The sequence below is a fragment of the Myxocyprinus asiaticus genome, chromosome 6, assembly GCF_019703515.2.
Source record: "Myxocyprinus asiaticus isolate MX2 ecotype Aquarium Trade chromosome 6, UBuf_Myxa_2, whole genome shotgun sequence".
In the NCBI taxonomy this organism is placed as follows: Eukaryota; Metazoa; Chordata; class Actinopteri; order Cypriniformes; family Catostomidae; genus Myxocyprinus; species Myxocyprinus asiaticus.
In genome coordinates this window covers 26627768-26643770 of record NC_059349.1, presented here as the reverse complement: position 1 = coordinate 26643770, position 16003 = coordinate 26627768, and the positions used below count along the sequence as shown (strand labels likewise).

General features: G+C 40.2%; 1 long non-coding RNA gene across 2 annotated transcripts; it reads right to left on the bottom strand.

Moving 5' to 3' along the window:
• Positions 1-1514: 1514 nt before the first annotated feature.
• On the bottom strand, positions 1515-5789 carry LOC127442606 (uncharacterized). 2 transcript variants are annotated; one of them, XR_007897502.1, is made up of 4 exons: positions 5720-5789; positions 4887-5048; positions 2843-2968; positions 1515-2637 (listed from the first exon to the last, which is right to left on the bottom strand). It is a non-coding gene; the product is annotated as an uncharacterized LOC127442606 (long non-coding RNA). The 2 variants fall into 2 exon arrangements; XR_007897501.1 differs by having other exon boundaries at positions 4887-5783.
• Positions 5790-16003: the final 10214 nt, after the last annotated feature.

Below are 16003 nucleotides of genomic sequence, written 5' to 3'. Positions count from 1 at the left end.
ACCGATTGTGTTTACGTGAATATTTGCCAAGATCTGCATTTTGGCATTATTTGTGTATTTGACTGTACACCTGAGCGGTGCGAGTACCGAATTGAGTTATATTTTGCAGCTTATTGTGCTCTTAATAACTCTTTTTAATATCAAGTGCGTTCTGCTTTGAATTTTCTCATTCATTCATGTTTCTTCATCGCTCTAACCCGTCAATAACTTTAAGCAGTCCTATCCACTGAAAGCCGCATGGATAGTTTTAGATAACACGATAAAGATAGCAAAATCTCTATCGATTGACACTTTATATTGTCAGCCCTAGCTTGAGCAGTTTGCAGTGGAATCACATCAGTCCCATCTTCAGTCCTAGCCTTTCATACTGTCAGTAAACAGGGTTGGGGAGTAACGGAATACATGTAACGGGATTACTTATTTATAATACAAAATATAAGTAACTGTATTCCACTACAGTTACAATTTAAATCATTGGTAATTAGAATACAGTTACATTCAAAAAGTATTTTGATTACTGAAGAGATTACTTTGCATTTTATTGTCATTTATTTCATTTAATATTTAGTCCTTTCAGATGGAAAACATTTATACATTTAAATGATGCAATCCAAAGTGCATTTGAACAGCGGTGAAACACTTTATGATGTGTTACATTCATACGAGCAGACAGAGAAATAAGTTTGAAGTAAGTTTGGAGCAGAAGAAATAGAAGTAAACCTTGTGTAATTTGTCAGCTTTATGCTAAGCTAAAATGCTATTTCTAGCCATTTTACATGCACATGTTAACAGGCACGATCATATTTTTTTATCAATAAAATTCACGTTGGATCATAATTTATTTTTTCTAGTAAGACCTTTGATATTAGGGCAAAAATCGTGTTCTTGATGATAATTTTTGTATTGTTTTCCTGTAAAAATATCTAAAAATCCTTAAAACAAGATCAATTTGATTTATCTTGTTTTAGAAACAACACTGCATAAGATATTTATGTTTTTCAGAGAATGTATTTTTAACGTGTATTTTGTCTTACTGTACTGGCAGAGTTTTTATAGTCAAAACAAGTGAAAAAATCTACCAGTGCTGAAGAAGTCATCCAAAGTATTTAGAATACGTTACTGACCTTGAGTAATCTAACGGAATACATTACAAATGACATTTTACAGCATGTATTCTGTAATCTGTAGTGGAATACATTTCAAAAGTAACCCTCCCAACCCTGTCAGTAAGCCATTTAAAATCACATTGCTAAATCAGTAGGCTATATAAACTGTCACAAAAACAGTCATAAAATTAATTTGGGATGTTGTGAAGTGTATAATAGGCTACTCAATAAAAATACATGTTACTTGTTGCTGTGATCACTGTGGAGCATCTGTAATGCACAGTTGAAAGTGTTCATGTCCCTTATTTTCTGCATGACTATTTCCAGGTATTGGAGATATAAACTACTGTATGTGTGTGGTTCTAGAAAGAAACAATAAGCCACTTTTCTTTGTATCTTTGTGTTTACTTAAATGTTATTAATTGTTTTAACTAATTAGATAAACATTTACTCAGGTAAATGGTTTTAATAAGAACTTTCAGGGTGGCCTAGGACACTGGCACAGTAGGGTACATCTGCTGTCAGGAATGCCAAATCGAATTACTACCTGACCTAATTACAAACTCTCATTCTAATCGAAAAGGAGGCAATTTTATCTTGATGAAAATAATTTGAGTCATTAAGTCAGTAAAATTGCAATCCAAATATTTTATTTTTATACGCTACAAAAAAAAAGGAAGAAAAGGGCAAAAAAATTAAGAGGATCCTTAGCATGTTAAATAGTGGTAGCATAGAGTCTATGAGTGGGTAGGCAACCGACCCTTACCAAGCGTATTGATTGATGTGTACAATCATATTTTGTCCTCTCAAGTCTGGAATTTGCGATTTCTGCAGCTTTACATTTTGCTTGCAAGCTTTGTTACTGTGCTTACTCTACTGTAATTTGCTTGCGCGCTATGTTTCTGCGCTTGCGTTTTTCAGTCCATTATTTTATGTCATATTCCCCCCCTCCCCCCCATCTACATAGCGCAAAGGCGCATTTAAGCCGCGCGCTTGCAGACACGCAACTGATCAAAACGCGGGAGCATGCTATTTCAAATTTTAACAGTGGAAAGTCGGTTGAGCTGAAAGCTTGAGGCTTTTTTGAGGGCGACGTTACCCTGGTAAGAGAAACAAATTAATTAGTTGATTAATTTTACTTATTTACCTAAGATAAATTAAAAACTGTAAACTATAAGAATTTATATATATATAAACAATTGTAAAACTTTACACTGATATTAATTTTCTTTTAAATCGTCCTCAATATTCACAGATTCGGGACAGTTAAAATATTATTCAAAATCTTTAAAAACACCTTGAAACAACATGGCAATGGCAAAATGGTCAATGTACCTGACATTACCAGATACATTTTTTTATGAAAACAATTAAATAAAATAAAATAAAATAAAAACACTAAATTGTCCATTAACAATCTTGCTTAATGAGAATCTGTTTAATTTTGTGATCAAAGCTGCTTATTTAAATAGTCCACTGTTTCATCAGAATTCTTCAAATGTTCAATCAGCATCTTTTATGGCACTTTCTCCTGGAAAAACACATAAACATTTATTCATTATCTGTTACAAAGAGGCTTCTACATATAAAAAAGTCTCACTTTCCTACCCAGTGAATTAGCCAGGTGCAAAATACATTTTTAACACCAAGATTAGTTTATTTATTAGATAACACCTCAGATCTTACAACTTTACTATTGCGTTATGTGTTATGTGATGGAAGCAAACATTTCTTACTGTGTTTGAGGTAGGAGAGGTAAGTGTCCCATCCCAGGGTAATTATATTCACATAAGGACACAGAACTTTGGTGGCAAGAAGTAGAAGTTCACCATTTGAGCTGCTGGCCAAACACACCAATCTGCCTAAAAAAGATGATGTTATGCAAAGCTGTATTACAAACTCTCAGCTATGATGCCCGCACCTCTTTAGTATTCATCAATCTCTTTCTTATAAATATTGTAACATACTAAAAACTTTTATATAATGGTTTAAGTACCTGAAAGTGTATAGGGTCATTAAAGACCCTAGGTATGTAAGAGTGTCTTTTTTTTTTTTTTTTTTTTTGCACTTCCATAAATTATATTTTTATGGTTATTTCATATATATATATATATATATATATATATATATATATATATATATATATATATATATATATATATATATACGTTTACTGTCCCAGGATATCTATTTCTATCTATTACATGAGAAATCAGTACTATTCATACAAATAAATACTATATGATGATGATTTTTTTGTGCAATAATGAATTATCAACAATGGTGAATTATCAGTATTTCATATGCATGTAAACATACATATTATACATGTTATTTCTTTTTTGATAAAATTATTTTTATTTTATTTCCCTTTTTCTCCCCAATTTGGAATGCCCAATTCCCAATGCACTCTAAGTCCTCGTGGTGGCGTAGTGACTCGCCTCAATCTGCCTCCGCATCTGAGACCGTCAGCCCACGCATCTTATCACGTGGCTTGTTGAGCGTGTTACCGCGGAGACGTAGCGTGTGTGTATCGCAAGCCAAAAGGCTCACAATACGCTATACACTAATCGCGTTTGGTTGCACAAATACGCGTTATTTGCGGCGTTTTTCTTATAGTATAGTGAGTCCCACCTGCTGATCTCCACAGCCAGTAAGTTTGAGCTGTTCTCACCCAATCAGCAATGAACTGAGTCAGACCAGACAAGTTCATCGCTGCCAAACAAATGTGCCTGTGTGAAGTAACTTGTCTGGTCTGACTCAGTTCATTGTTGATTGGATGAGAACAGTTCAAACTTATTGGCTGTGGAAAATGCAGCAAATAACGCGTGTATTTGTGCAACCAAAATGCCGTTTTAGTCTATAGGGTATTGTGATCCTTTTGGCTTGCCATAGGTGTGCAGCCTTCACCCGCGGCATCCACGTACAGCGCCCCACCGAGAGTGAACCACATTATAGTGACCACGAGGTGGTTACCCCATTTGACTCTACTTTGACCCTCCCTAGCAACCAGGCCAATTTGGTTGCTTAGGAGACCTGGCTGGAGTCACTCAGCACACCCTGGGATTCAAACTAACGAACTCCAGGGGTGGTAGTCAGCGTCTTTACTCACTGAGCTACCCCCATACCCTCCATACATGTTATTTCTTACTCAAACTGGTTCTGATGTTTCATTGATTGACTTGATATATATTTGACATTGTTATTTGATGAAGACAAACATAGAAATAAACTATAGCAAGTTCAACACATGAACAATATGATATGACTATTGTCATTTGGGTGTACTACTGAAATTATGTAAGTTGTGCATCTATTTAGACTCAATACGTGCCTGAGAAAATACTAATGTGTAGCTTATGTGTAGGTTTGTGTTATGTGTAGCTCAATATGTGTTTGACAGCCAGCTGCATCTCATGAAATTTCAGTGTGAAAAAAATGAATCCTGTTCTAGATTTGTCCTGATTTGCTGCATGTTCTCTTTGATATGTGAAAAATAAAACAGCAAAATGTATAAAAATATATTTTATTCTATTTTTTTTCTAATTGTCTTGAAAATATTTTGACATTTTTACACTATCTGGGCATTTTGTACATTAATTTTTTATCAATATATGTGCTGGGTCTCTAAAGACCCAAATATGTAAGATTGTTTGGTGAAATTCCTATACGTTTAAGGTTTAACATTAAGGTCTTGCTACAGTACAATTAATTCATTTGTTTAATTAAGAATCAGTGAAAAACAGAGATTCGTAAAAGTTGAAATAAGCAGCAGCTCACCAAGAAAATACCAGGCCCCTAGTGTTGGAGATGCGACCATCTGATCAATAAGCTCTTTCTTGCAGACATTATTGACACCATTACCGACAAAGAACTTGTCGAGCCACTGGTATCAATAATGCACAAATGGCCCCACAGAGCATACAACTGCAAACATACAACCTGTAGGGGGCGCAACACTGTCAGATTTTATCTTGCATTATTTTCATGACAGGACGTGTGTGAGATTAATGTATCCCGCACAGGGCATATGTATTCTAATAATACTAATAATAAATATTATTTAATAAATAACACATTGTTTTAAACAAGGTAAACTTTAAACTTGTTTTCTGTAAGTCTATTTGTTTGGTTGTCAACTGCACGGAACCAGTCACGTGTTCGGCCTGGTGTCTTCCGTGTCTCTCGCGTCTGCTGGATGAAGTCGCCTGCCGCCAACATCCCCCCCACATGTCACCGTGTTTGTCACGATCAGAAATATGCATCTGAAAAGCGGTCTCCAATATCCAGCGATCCGTATGAGAAAGTCCTTACTCTGGCGAGATATCATATTTTGTCCATTTCAACTAAAAAATATTCCCAGCCGAGTCTCCGAGCGATCATTAATGCTTAACGGCTTTATTTGCCACTTATGTTCCTTTACTTCGGGTTAAATGACACAAGTACATGAAAATCAAGACATATTTAAATATTGAGAAATACTGTTGCTGACTTAAACGGAAATACATACGCAATCTTTTAAATGATGTTTTGAGATGTATTGCGACATCTCCTAATGGCCTATTTAAAAGTTCCGCTGCAATTTTTCACAAAAAGTTCTCTAGCATATTTACGTCTTTAGGCTTCGTTTCATTGAAATAACCAAAGGACAACCAGAACTGACTTCGGTTTCTGAGATTTTCTATTGCACTGGGCGGAGTACACATGAATATTCACGAGTTTCCTATTTCGTGTTAAAGCCACACTGAAAATATGAGTGCCTGCTTCCCGGATCACAATTAATCTAAACTATGATTTCGGAACGGTAAATAGCCTATGTTTCAGCGTCAAACGAAGTTAAACTTAAACTATATCTGTTCATCGTCTATTCACAGTAATTTATAGATTGTGTTTATTCAGAATGATTACAGCCTTTGATTTGTTCAGGCATTGTTAGGAAACCGCTCCAAGTAAATAAATTAACCTACAGCATTTAAAGGTGCACTCCTGAGAAACACTGTTGTTCCCTTACGACTCAGTACAATCGACATTGCAAAGTAACGCATATGGGGAGTGCCTTCTTACATGACCTAGTTGAAACCTCTCTACAATAACGCCAATATTCTAATATTGGCTATGGTGTTTGAGCCCCACCTGTTTTGGCACGAAACTGTCCGCTATAAAAACAGGTGCACAAACACCATTTCCTCAGAATTTCTTCCTTCAAGACAGAGATCATCTCTTGTCTAGAAACCCTCTAACTTCGCCATCGATATACACGAGTCAGCAGGCGGAATCTTCGCGGAAAGACTTTCTGCTCCCCTGCAGTGCTCCGGCGAACATCACAATGCCTCACCGATTGACGCTTCGCTGGTGAACAGGCCTCAGCATCTTGATTCCCTGCAGCGCTTCGGCAGGGTTTGTGTATCCTTACAAAGCAATTGTATATTATGTATTGTATATTGTATGATATAAATATAAATATATATTAATTTATATATTTATATATCTAAAAGAGTCACTTACGTGTTTGTGTCTTTTTAAAGATGTCGTTCCGTAATTGTTCCTTGTGAGAGAGGCACATCCCGCCGTCAGATCAGCATGAGAGCTGCGTTTACTGTCTGGGCCACGCCCACGCAGAGTCAGCTCTCATGGAGACAGTCTGCCCTCACTGCCAGGGCATGAGTCTCAAGACGCTTTGCTCATGAATCACCCTCGTTCTGAAGGATGATTCAGCCTCACGCACCCTCCCACCCGCCTCTTCTGTGATACCCAAGGATTCACACGAGGAGGCACGGCGGGGCCACGAGGTCGAGCAGGATGACTTTGAGGTAGACCTCATGGCGGCACATGCCCCGCGAGCCCCTCAATCTCTCCGAAGCACATGTTTTCTGATACCCTGTGTGAGAGGAGCTCCGACCTTCTGAAAGAGCGGGCGGCCTCTTCTTGTGCAGCGGTTCTGACGCTGGGGATGATAATGATGATGTCATGTCTCTCTGCATCAGGCGAGTGGTCAGTGGTTGATGCTGCCGCCCCTCCCCCCAGCGAGAGAGAGGAATTTGCATGTGCCACTGATGGGGAGATGCTCCGCTTCCTTACAAGGGCGGTTGAAGAGCTTCACCTTGAGTGGTCTCCCCCAGAGGAACCTGAACAGTCTCACCTCGATGAATGGTTCCTGCAGTCCGGACACCGTCAAACGGCAGCATCCCGCAAATCTGCCCCATTCTCCTCCGAAGTTCATAACGAACTATCTAAGTCCTGGCGCGCGTCCTTCTCGGTGCGCTCGTGCAGTGATGCCATCCTCTTTAATGTGGATCATGGAGAAGAAAACAGTTATGCCTAATTACCCCCTGTGGAGGAGGCGGTAGCAGCACACCTCTGCCCAGCGAGTAACAGGCCATGGAAATCACGGCCCTTACATCTTTCCAAACCATGTCGACAAATGTCCGCACTGGTGGGAAAAGCTTACTCGGCGGCAGGATAAGCTAGATCAGCACTCCACGCAATGGTGGTGCTCCAGGTATTCCAAGCCAAGCTCCTCAGGCAAATGGACGAGCACGGCTTCGATCCAGAGACATTCAAAGAGCTCCGCACTGCTACAGACTTAGCGCTGCATGCCACGAAAGTCACTGCACAGGCCGTCGGCAAGTCCATGGGCAACCTGGCAGTTCTGGATCGACATATATGGCTGACCCTCACAGAAATTAGTGTTAAGGAAAAAGCCACTCTGTTGGATGCTCCAGTGTCTACAGCCGGCACAAAGGGTCACTCCTCTGTGAATAAGTTTGCCAAGCGTTACGTCGCAACTCAGCAGCAGTCACAGGCTATGAGACACTTTATGCCCAAACGGAGTATATCACAGCCAGTTCACCCTCGCTCTGTTTTGAGCCAAAGCCCGACTAAAAACCCCATACCTGCTGCCTCACTGGCACCTGTGTATCAGAACGTGCAGCAAAAGCACTCCTGACGGGCACAACCCTTTGAAGCGGAAAGCAGAGCCTGCGGTTTCCTCCGTGTCTGCTCTAAAAAAGGCTCGATTGGAGACAAAAAACACTGTTTCCCATCTTCCCACTACTGTTTGCCTGAAAAGGAATATTGTTGTTCACAATATTGTTCAAAATGTTGTTTCTGTGACTTGCACTCAAATAAATGTAATGAAAAATGCAATACGTGCATAAAAGAATACAGCATTCGTTGCAAATGCACGAGATGCTCACACATTCTCAAAAAAGAGCCCTTTTCCTCTTCAAAGCACACACATTATGCGCAACCACTTCCCTATAGTGAGCGTTGCATCATATCATACAGTGAGCAAACCAAATTGCCCCCTTATTTCAGAAAGGGTGCAAAAAACGATCGAACATGGTTATACGATCCAATTTTCATGCCGGCCACCCCGTTTCAAGGGCGTTCTGTCTTCCACGGTTTCACCCGAGGATGCGCCAATTTTACAAGCCAAAAATACACAATCTCATCATGAAAATCGCAATAGAGATTGTGCCAAATTGTCAAGCACAAAAAGGGTTTTACAGCCGTATATATTATATGCTATGGAGGACACACAAAAGGAATGTCCGTCTCCAAGTAAAGTCTGTCTCACTGGATTGTCGATGCAGTTGCCCTGGCTTATGAGTTGCAGGGTAAGATTTGCCCAATTGGTGTTAAAGCACACTCAACTAGAGGCATGGCCTCCTCATGGGCATGGACGAATGGTGTGTCCTTACAAGACATATGTTTTGCAGCAGGATGGTCCTCTCAAAAACAAATTTGAGATGTAACGTCCATTTCTTCACAAGTCCTCTCTGTTTAGAGCACTTGCTATTCATTGGCCAAATATATATACTTATGCCCTTCCCTCTAAGTACGGGCTCCCCATCATTTACACAACCACCTGCATTCAGGCCGTTATAATTGACCATAAAGTCACAAGCACTTTCATTATAAATAACTCCCTTCCCGACTGGGTTCATAAGGAGTTAATTCATACTATATGACTATAGTTCATATATTTGTTATGAGTGCACCCCTCCTGACCAACGAGGATCACTCACTGCAGCATTCTCATGTTGGTCGCCGTCCCACAAGACTGCAGCACCATGTTTCCTCTCTGGGATGTTATGTCGTGTAGTGCGGCATGATGGGATTCTGTTCCCCATATGCGTTACTTCGCAATGTCGAGTGAACTTACTCGTAAGGGAATGTCTCATTTACGTACGGTTCCCTGAGACGAAGGGAACGAGACATTGCGAATGCTAGCCGCACTACAAGACTCTGAGTTCTTGAGGCACGAGTGATTTGCTCCTTGTTCTCAGTCAGAAATTCTGAGGAAATGGTGTTTGTGCACCTGTTTTTATAGTGGACAGATTCGTGCCAAAACAGGCAAAACACCATAGCCAATATTAGAATACTGGCATTATTGTAGAGAGGTTTCAACTAGGTTGTGTAAGAAGGCACTCCCCATATGCGTTACTACACAATATCTCGTTCCCTTCATCTCAGGGAACCGAGGTTACGTATGTAACCGAGATTATATTCGAACTCAACTGCCAAAACAAACACACCCCTCTTTTCAGTGCTCCTTTGGAAGCTCAACCCCCCCAATTCATGCATGCGAGACGGTTTTACACACACCAGCTTCAGACACTCACAATTCTCCTGCTACTAAATCTTAACATCACAACAACAGCATAAATGGGTTCTGTGAAACATAGCAAAATTTATGTTACCCACCTATTGCGAAGAAATACAGCAATTTATGCATCCGTCTTCAAGCCCTTTACCTCTCGGAGGTCTCTCCACTGCTGAAAAGCCTTGCCGATGTTGACACGGCTCCTAGCTCTCGACTTATAATCCTTTTTTTTTTTTTTTTTATATTCGTCTGACCTTTTTCTCTTGGTCTGTTTCTCAGCCATATGTCCTCCTTGAGTTTAGAAAGTTCACATCAGCCAGATTTGCCTTTGCTCTTCTAATGAATTTCCCTCTCGCTCTGCCCTCACCCCCATCCTGTGCACGCGCAAGAACCACCACATGTTGCTGATTGGCTGGAGTAGTGTTGTGTGGATTGTTCTGTTCCACTTTGTTTTTGTCCCAGGGCTGTGTACAAATACTAGATTTTTTTCAGCCCACACACAGAACGGCAGCTAGCAGACTGTGAGGAGATATTTGCAGAATTGTACAAAAAATTTGTTGGATTAGAATTACTGAGTGCACCTTTTGTGATTTAATTTTTTTTTATTGATTCATACATTAAACAAAGAACAGCAAAACATATATACACAGAATCAAAATTTAACCCCCACTATTACCCCTCACAATCCCTAACCCCACCCTGACCCTCAACAAACATTACTGTGGTCACATATGAGTATATACACACACACAAAATGTATATATATATATATATATATATATATATAATCACACACATTAACAACTATACCTCTCTCTCCACTGCCCCTCCCTGAGAGCCCTCCAAGAACGCCAAATATTTTCCCCATTTCCCCACAAACGAGTCCAAAATCCCCAGTCTTCTAGATGACCCTTCTTCGAAAGCCGCCACCCTCCCCATCTCCGAGCACCACTCCTGAAATGGGGGTGCTCCAGCCGACTTCCATTCCCTTAAAACAATTTGTCTGGCGATCATGACACTGGTTAGGACCCAATTTTTTATGTGTTTATTCCCTATATTGATGACCGCCCTATTGCCCAAAATACAGAGTCTGGGGCAAAATGAAACCTGAGTGCCCAATACGTCGCACATAAAACTCTGAACCTTCAACCAAAATTCCTGGATCTTAACACATCATCAAAAAACATGGGTTGTGTCTCCATCTTCTGATTGGCATTGCCAGCAGGTGGGTGTGTCTTTAAGACCAAGATTATACAAACTAGAGTGGGTCCAGTAGAATCTATGTAAAGTCTTGAATTGCATAAGGTGCACCCTTGCATCTCTAGATGCAGACTTGACGTTTTTTAGAATCCTAGCCCACACTCCCTCCTCCAATATCAAGTTTAAATCTTTCTCCCATAATCTCTTGATAGAAGTTAAAGCTCTGTCCCCCAGACTCTGAATTAGCAGGGAGTAATATACTGATGCCTCATGACCTTTTCCAAAAGCAATAATCACCACCCCGAGTATCTGCCACTTTAGGGTGGTGTATGCTACACCCAAAAATAGTACAGAGCAGGTGGCGCATCTGTAAATACCTAAAGAAATGAGATCTGGCAATCCCAAAATGTTGAACAAAATTTTCAAAGGATCTCAACACTCCACTCTCATATAGGTCACCAAGTGTAGTAACCTCCCTCACAATCCACTCTGACCAGCAGAAAGGGGACTTATTAATACATAATTTTGGGTTCAGCCATATGCTTGAGGCAACATTTAAATAAATGTCCGAATTAAACACTCTGGACACTTTTGTCCATACCGAATGCAAATGTGAGATAACGGGGTGTAACTTAACTTCTCCGATTATTTTGATAGAGAGGCTTTGCAATGGCGAAATAGGGGCAAGAACTTCCTGTTCAATACAAAACCAGGGAGGGGCTCTTTAGGTGGAAGTGACCAATGAGCCAAATGTCTGAGACCAAATGCATAATAATAAAACAAAATCTTGGGTAGGCCTAGCCCACCTTTGTCAATCGGCCTATGCAGCTTACTGAAATGCTATCAAATTGCTTGAAATAAGAGAGGGGGACGTCTATAGGGAGAGATTGTAGCAGGTAGATTAATTTTGGCATACAATTCATTTTAATAACATTAACCTTCCCAATCATAGATAAATGTAATGAAGCCCACCTGCCCACATTGCTCAAAAACTTTTTTATTAAAGGGTCAAAATTAACACTAACTAAATCACACAAATTTGCTGGGAATTAAATACCCAAATATTTAATGTCCTGATTGGGCCACTGGAAGGCGCCTGGCTGAAAATCCGTTACCGGACAGTACGCTGTCAGAGCCAAAGCTTTGGATTTAGACCAGTTAACTCTGTATCCCGAGAACTTAGAAAAGGAATGAATAATTCTATGGAGGCAAGGCATAGATCTAGTGGGGTCAGATACGAATAATAAAATATGATCTGCGAAAGCAAAAGCTTATGCGCCACCCCTCCCGGAACTACCCCTGGAAAATCCTCCTCCTTTCTTATCACGGCTGCTAATGGTTCCAGGGCAAGACAGAACAATAATGGGGAAAGAGGGCAACCCTGCCGGGTGCCCCTATCCAGAGTAAAATAATCTGAAATGTATCCATTCGTTTGTACCGCCGCTACCAGGCGTCTATAAAGTAACTTAATTCAACCAATAAAAGTATTCCCGAACCCGTACATTTTCAAAATCTTTAAAAGATAATCCCATTCTACCATATCAAACGCTTTTTCAGCGTCAAGTGAGATGGAAGTGACCGGAGTCTGATCATTTGCCACTGACCACATGATATTGATGAAACGCCTAATGTTATCAGAAGAGCTATGGCCCTGAATAAACCCCACCTGATCTATATGTATAAGAGATGTCATAACTTAATCGGTTAGCCAATATTTTTGACAATATTTTAACGTCTAGCTGGCTCAGGGAAATTGGATGGTAACTCATACACTTGCTTGGATCTTTGTCCTTTTTAAGAATCAGACTGATCCGGGCTTGCGTAATGGTTGGCGGAAGCTTTCCATTCTTTAATGATTCCGTATAAACTTCTAGCAAAAGTGGAGCCAGTACTGTAGCATAAGATCTAAAAAACTCAGCGGCAAAGCCATCTGGACACAGAGCCTTGCCTGTTACCTCGCCAAGCTCCTCCAAGGTTATCTCAGAATCAAGAGAATTTTTTTGCTCAGCCGTCAGTTTAGGAAGTTCTAATGGTTCCACAAAGTTTCTAATATCCTCATCAGTAGATGAAAACATGGAACTATAGAGATCAATATATAATTCTTTAAAAGCATTATTAATATCAATGGCTGAGGTAAATGTTTCACCACCAACAGATTTCACTGCGGGAGTGGTAGAAAAAGACTCTCTCTGTTTTATATATCTAGCCAGAAGTTTTCCTGCCTTGTCCCCTGACTCAAAGTATGACTGTCTTGCCCTGAATAGCCAAAACTCCACCTTCCGTGACAAAATAGTATTATATCTGTATTTCAGTCGGGTCAATTCTCTGAGGCCATCAGACGACATTCGGCGCTTCAGCTCTGCCTTGGCACTTTTAATATTCCCTTCCAACTCCACGAGTTCACATGCTTCTGATTTTTTGGTAAATGAGGCATACTGTATGATCCGGCCCCTAAGAACAGCCATAAGTGCCTCCCAAGCCACGCCACAGAGGATAATGAGGACCAGTTGGTCACCATATGAACATTGATTTCAGCCTTTAACATTTGTTGGAACTCAGGATTTTGCAAAAGGTATACAAACGCCAACTATATGATTTCCTTTTTTCCATATGTGGCAACAACTCTAAACTCACCAGGGTGTGATCTGAGACTAAAATGTTTCCAATTGAGCAATCAACAACAGATGAAATGAGGGACTTAGATATATATATATATATAAAAAATCTATTCTAGAATAAATCTTATGGACTGATGAAAAAAATTTATAGTCCTTACCAGATGGGTTCAAAAGTCTCCAAATATCTGTAAGACCAAGATTTTACACATCCTGTGAAGCGTCAATCAAAAGATTAAAGTCTCCTCCCGATATTATATCAGGAGGAGTGCCAGCAGCTTGCAACATCCCTTCAATATCTATAAAAAAGCCCTGATCATCAACGTTAGGTGTGTAAATATTAGCCAAAAAAGACTTTGCCCCTGAATTTCAGCTAAAACTTCCTAATTTATCTTTAATCTATTTGAGACATTTGAATTGTAGATGCTTATTTATCAGTGTAATGACTCCCTTGCTCTTACTTGAGCCAGCACTAAAGATACGTCCACCCCATATCTTCTCAAATTTTTCAGCTTCCTGCGGGGAAAGATGCGTTTCTTGAAGAAACACTATATCATATTTCTTACACTTAAGAAGAGAAATAACCTTCCTTATTTTTATGGGGTGCCCCAACCCATTCACATTCCACGTGGAGAGAGACAATCCACTCATATTAACATTTGACATTTTGACATATGAGAAAAATAGATTGTGTGTCAACATTTTGTTGGGTGTGGTCCAACAAAATGTTGGACCACATTCCAACATTAGTGCAACAATCAAACCCCGAACTTCCCCCAGAACTAAACAAAAAAGAAAAGAAAAACGCATTAACACCCATGACAGCGCCAACTGGCATCCATCCCTGTAAACACATAGGGTCCTGGGTAGCTCAGCGAGTAAAAACTCTGACTACCACCCCTGGAGTCGCAAGTTCAAATCCAGGGCGTGCTGAGTGACTCCAGCCAGGTCTCCTAAGCAACCAAATTGGCTCAGTTGCTAGGGAGGGTAGAGTCGCATGGGGTAACCTCCTCGTGGTCGCTATAATGTCTTTGCGGCAACGCGCTCAACAAGCCACGTGATAAGATGCACGGATTGACAGTCTCAGACGCAGAGGCAACTGAGATTTGTCCTCCGCTACCCGGATTGAGGCGAGTCACTATGCCACCACAAGGACTTAGAGCGCATTGGGAATTGGTCATTCCAAATTGGGGAGAAAAAGAGGAGAAAAAAAACAGTCCATGCATGCCTACAAGAGGTGTTTACATGTCGCTTGCTGGGGACATGTAAATGTTTTACTGCCATCCTTAGCATCTATTCTCAATTTGGCTGGAAACATCAGTGCAAAAGCGACCTTCCATTGATGTAAGAGTTTCTTGCATTCCTTGAATCAATCACGTTTCACTCTTGTTGACTTCGCAAAGTCTGGGAACAAGAAAATGCTGTGGTTCTTCTAAAAAAACCTTCTTTTAGTCCTCGCCTCAAGCAACACAAGAGCTTTATCAGATGATCTCAGAAATTTGGCCAAGATTGATCGGGCCTGTCTCCCTCAGCGGATCGCCGAGCCAGAATCCTGTGAGCTTGCTCGATTTCAGTTTATGGCCTGTTATGTCAAGCAGATTCAGAAAGAACCCATCCAGGAATTTCACCATATCCTGACCCTCTTCAGCTTTAGGAATTCCAACGATTCAGATGTTATTCAGCTGACTACGGTTCTCCATCTCCAATTTCTCCCAGATGCGCTCCAAATCCACCTTGGTCACTAGCAGATTAGCAGCTAATTCCCTCTCCGATGACTCCAGATAATCGATCCGTTTCTTGACATCCCCCACTCTTGTAACCACCTCAGAAAACTTCATCTCCATGGCAGTGATCAATCAACGTATTACAGCAAGATCTTCAAAGTCAGCAACGACCTTTGTCAGCATTGCCGACATGTTCAACATTTCGCGCCGAATTTCCCGCCTTCTCAGGGGTATCAGCTTGAGCACATAAGTGTCTTTTAATGTCTCCAGAGCCAGAGGATTTTGAAATCTTTGACATATTGTCCTCCTAGAACAGTTATGGAACAGAGTGTATCGAATCTCACTGGTTTATACTGTATCATTAATAGTGTTAAAACTAGCAAAGTGTCAGAGCTCGCCGTTCACATGTCCAAACTTCGTATGGTGTCACGTGACTCCCTGAGTGCACTTTTAAGTATTTTTGTTATATTCTTCTGTTTTCCCTTGTGAAGCTTTAAAACGGTGTCATAGGATAATTTGTCATAAATGTATCTGTGGTGGCATAATAAAGTTTATTTTGTGATTATTTTGTGCCTTTCCTTAATCTCTTGCTCATTTGGTAAGTAACTTAAACAGGCTTTGATGCATTTATTCTTATTTTTATTATTCTTATTTATTTATTATTCTTATTTTTTTTTTTTTTTTTTTTTTGGCATTGCTTTGGTACTACTTTCAGAAGTAAGTGGTAAATTTTCTAAACTTTTAATACAA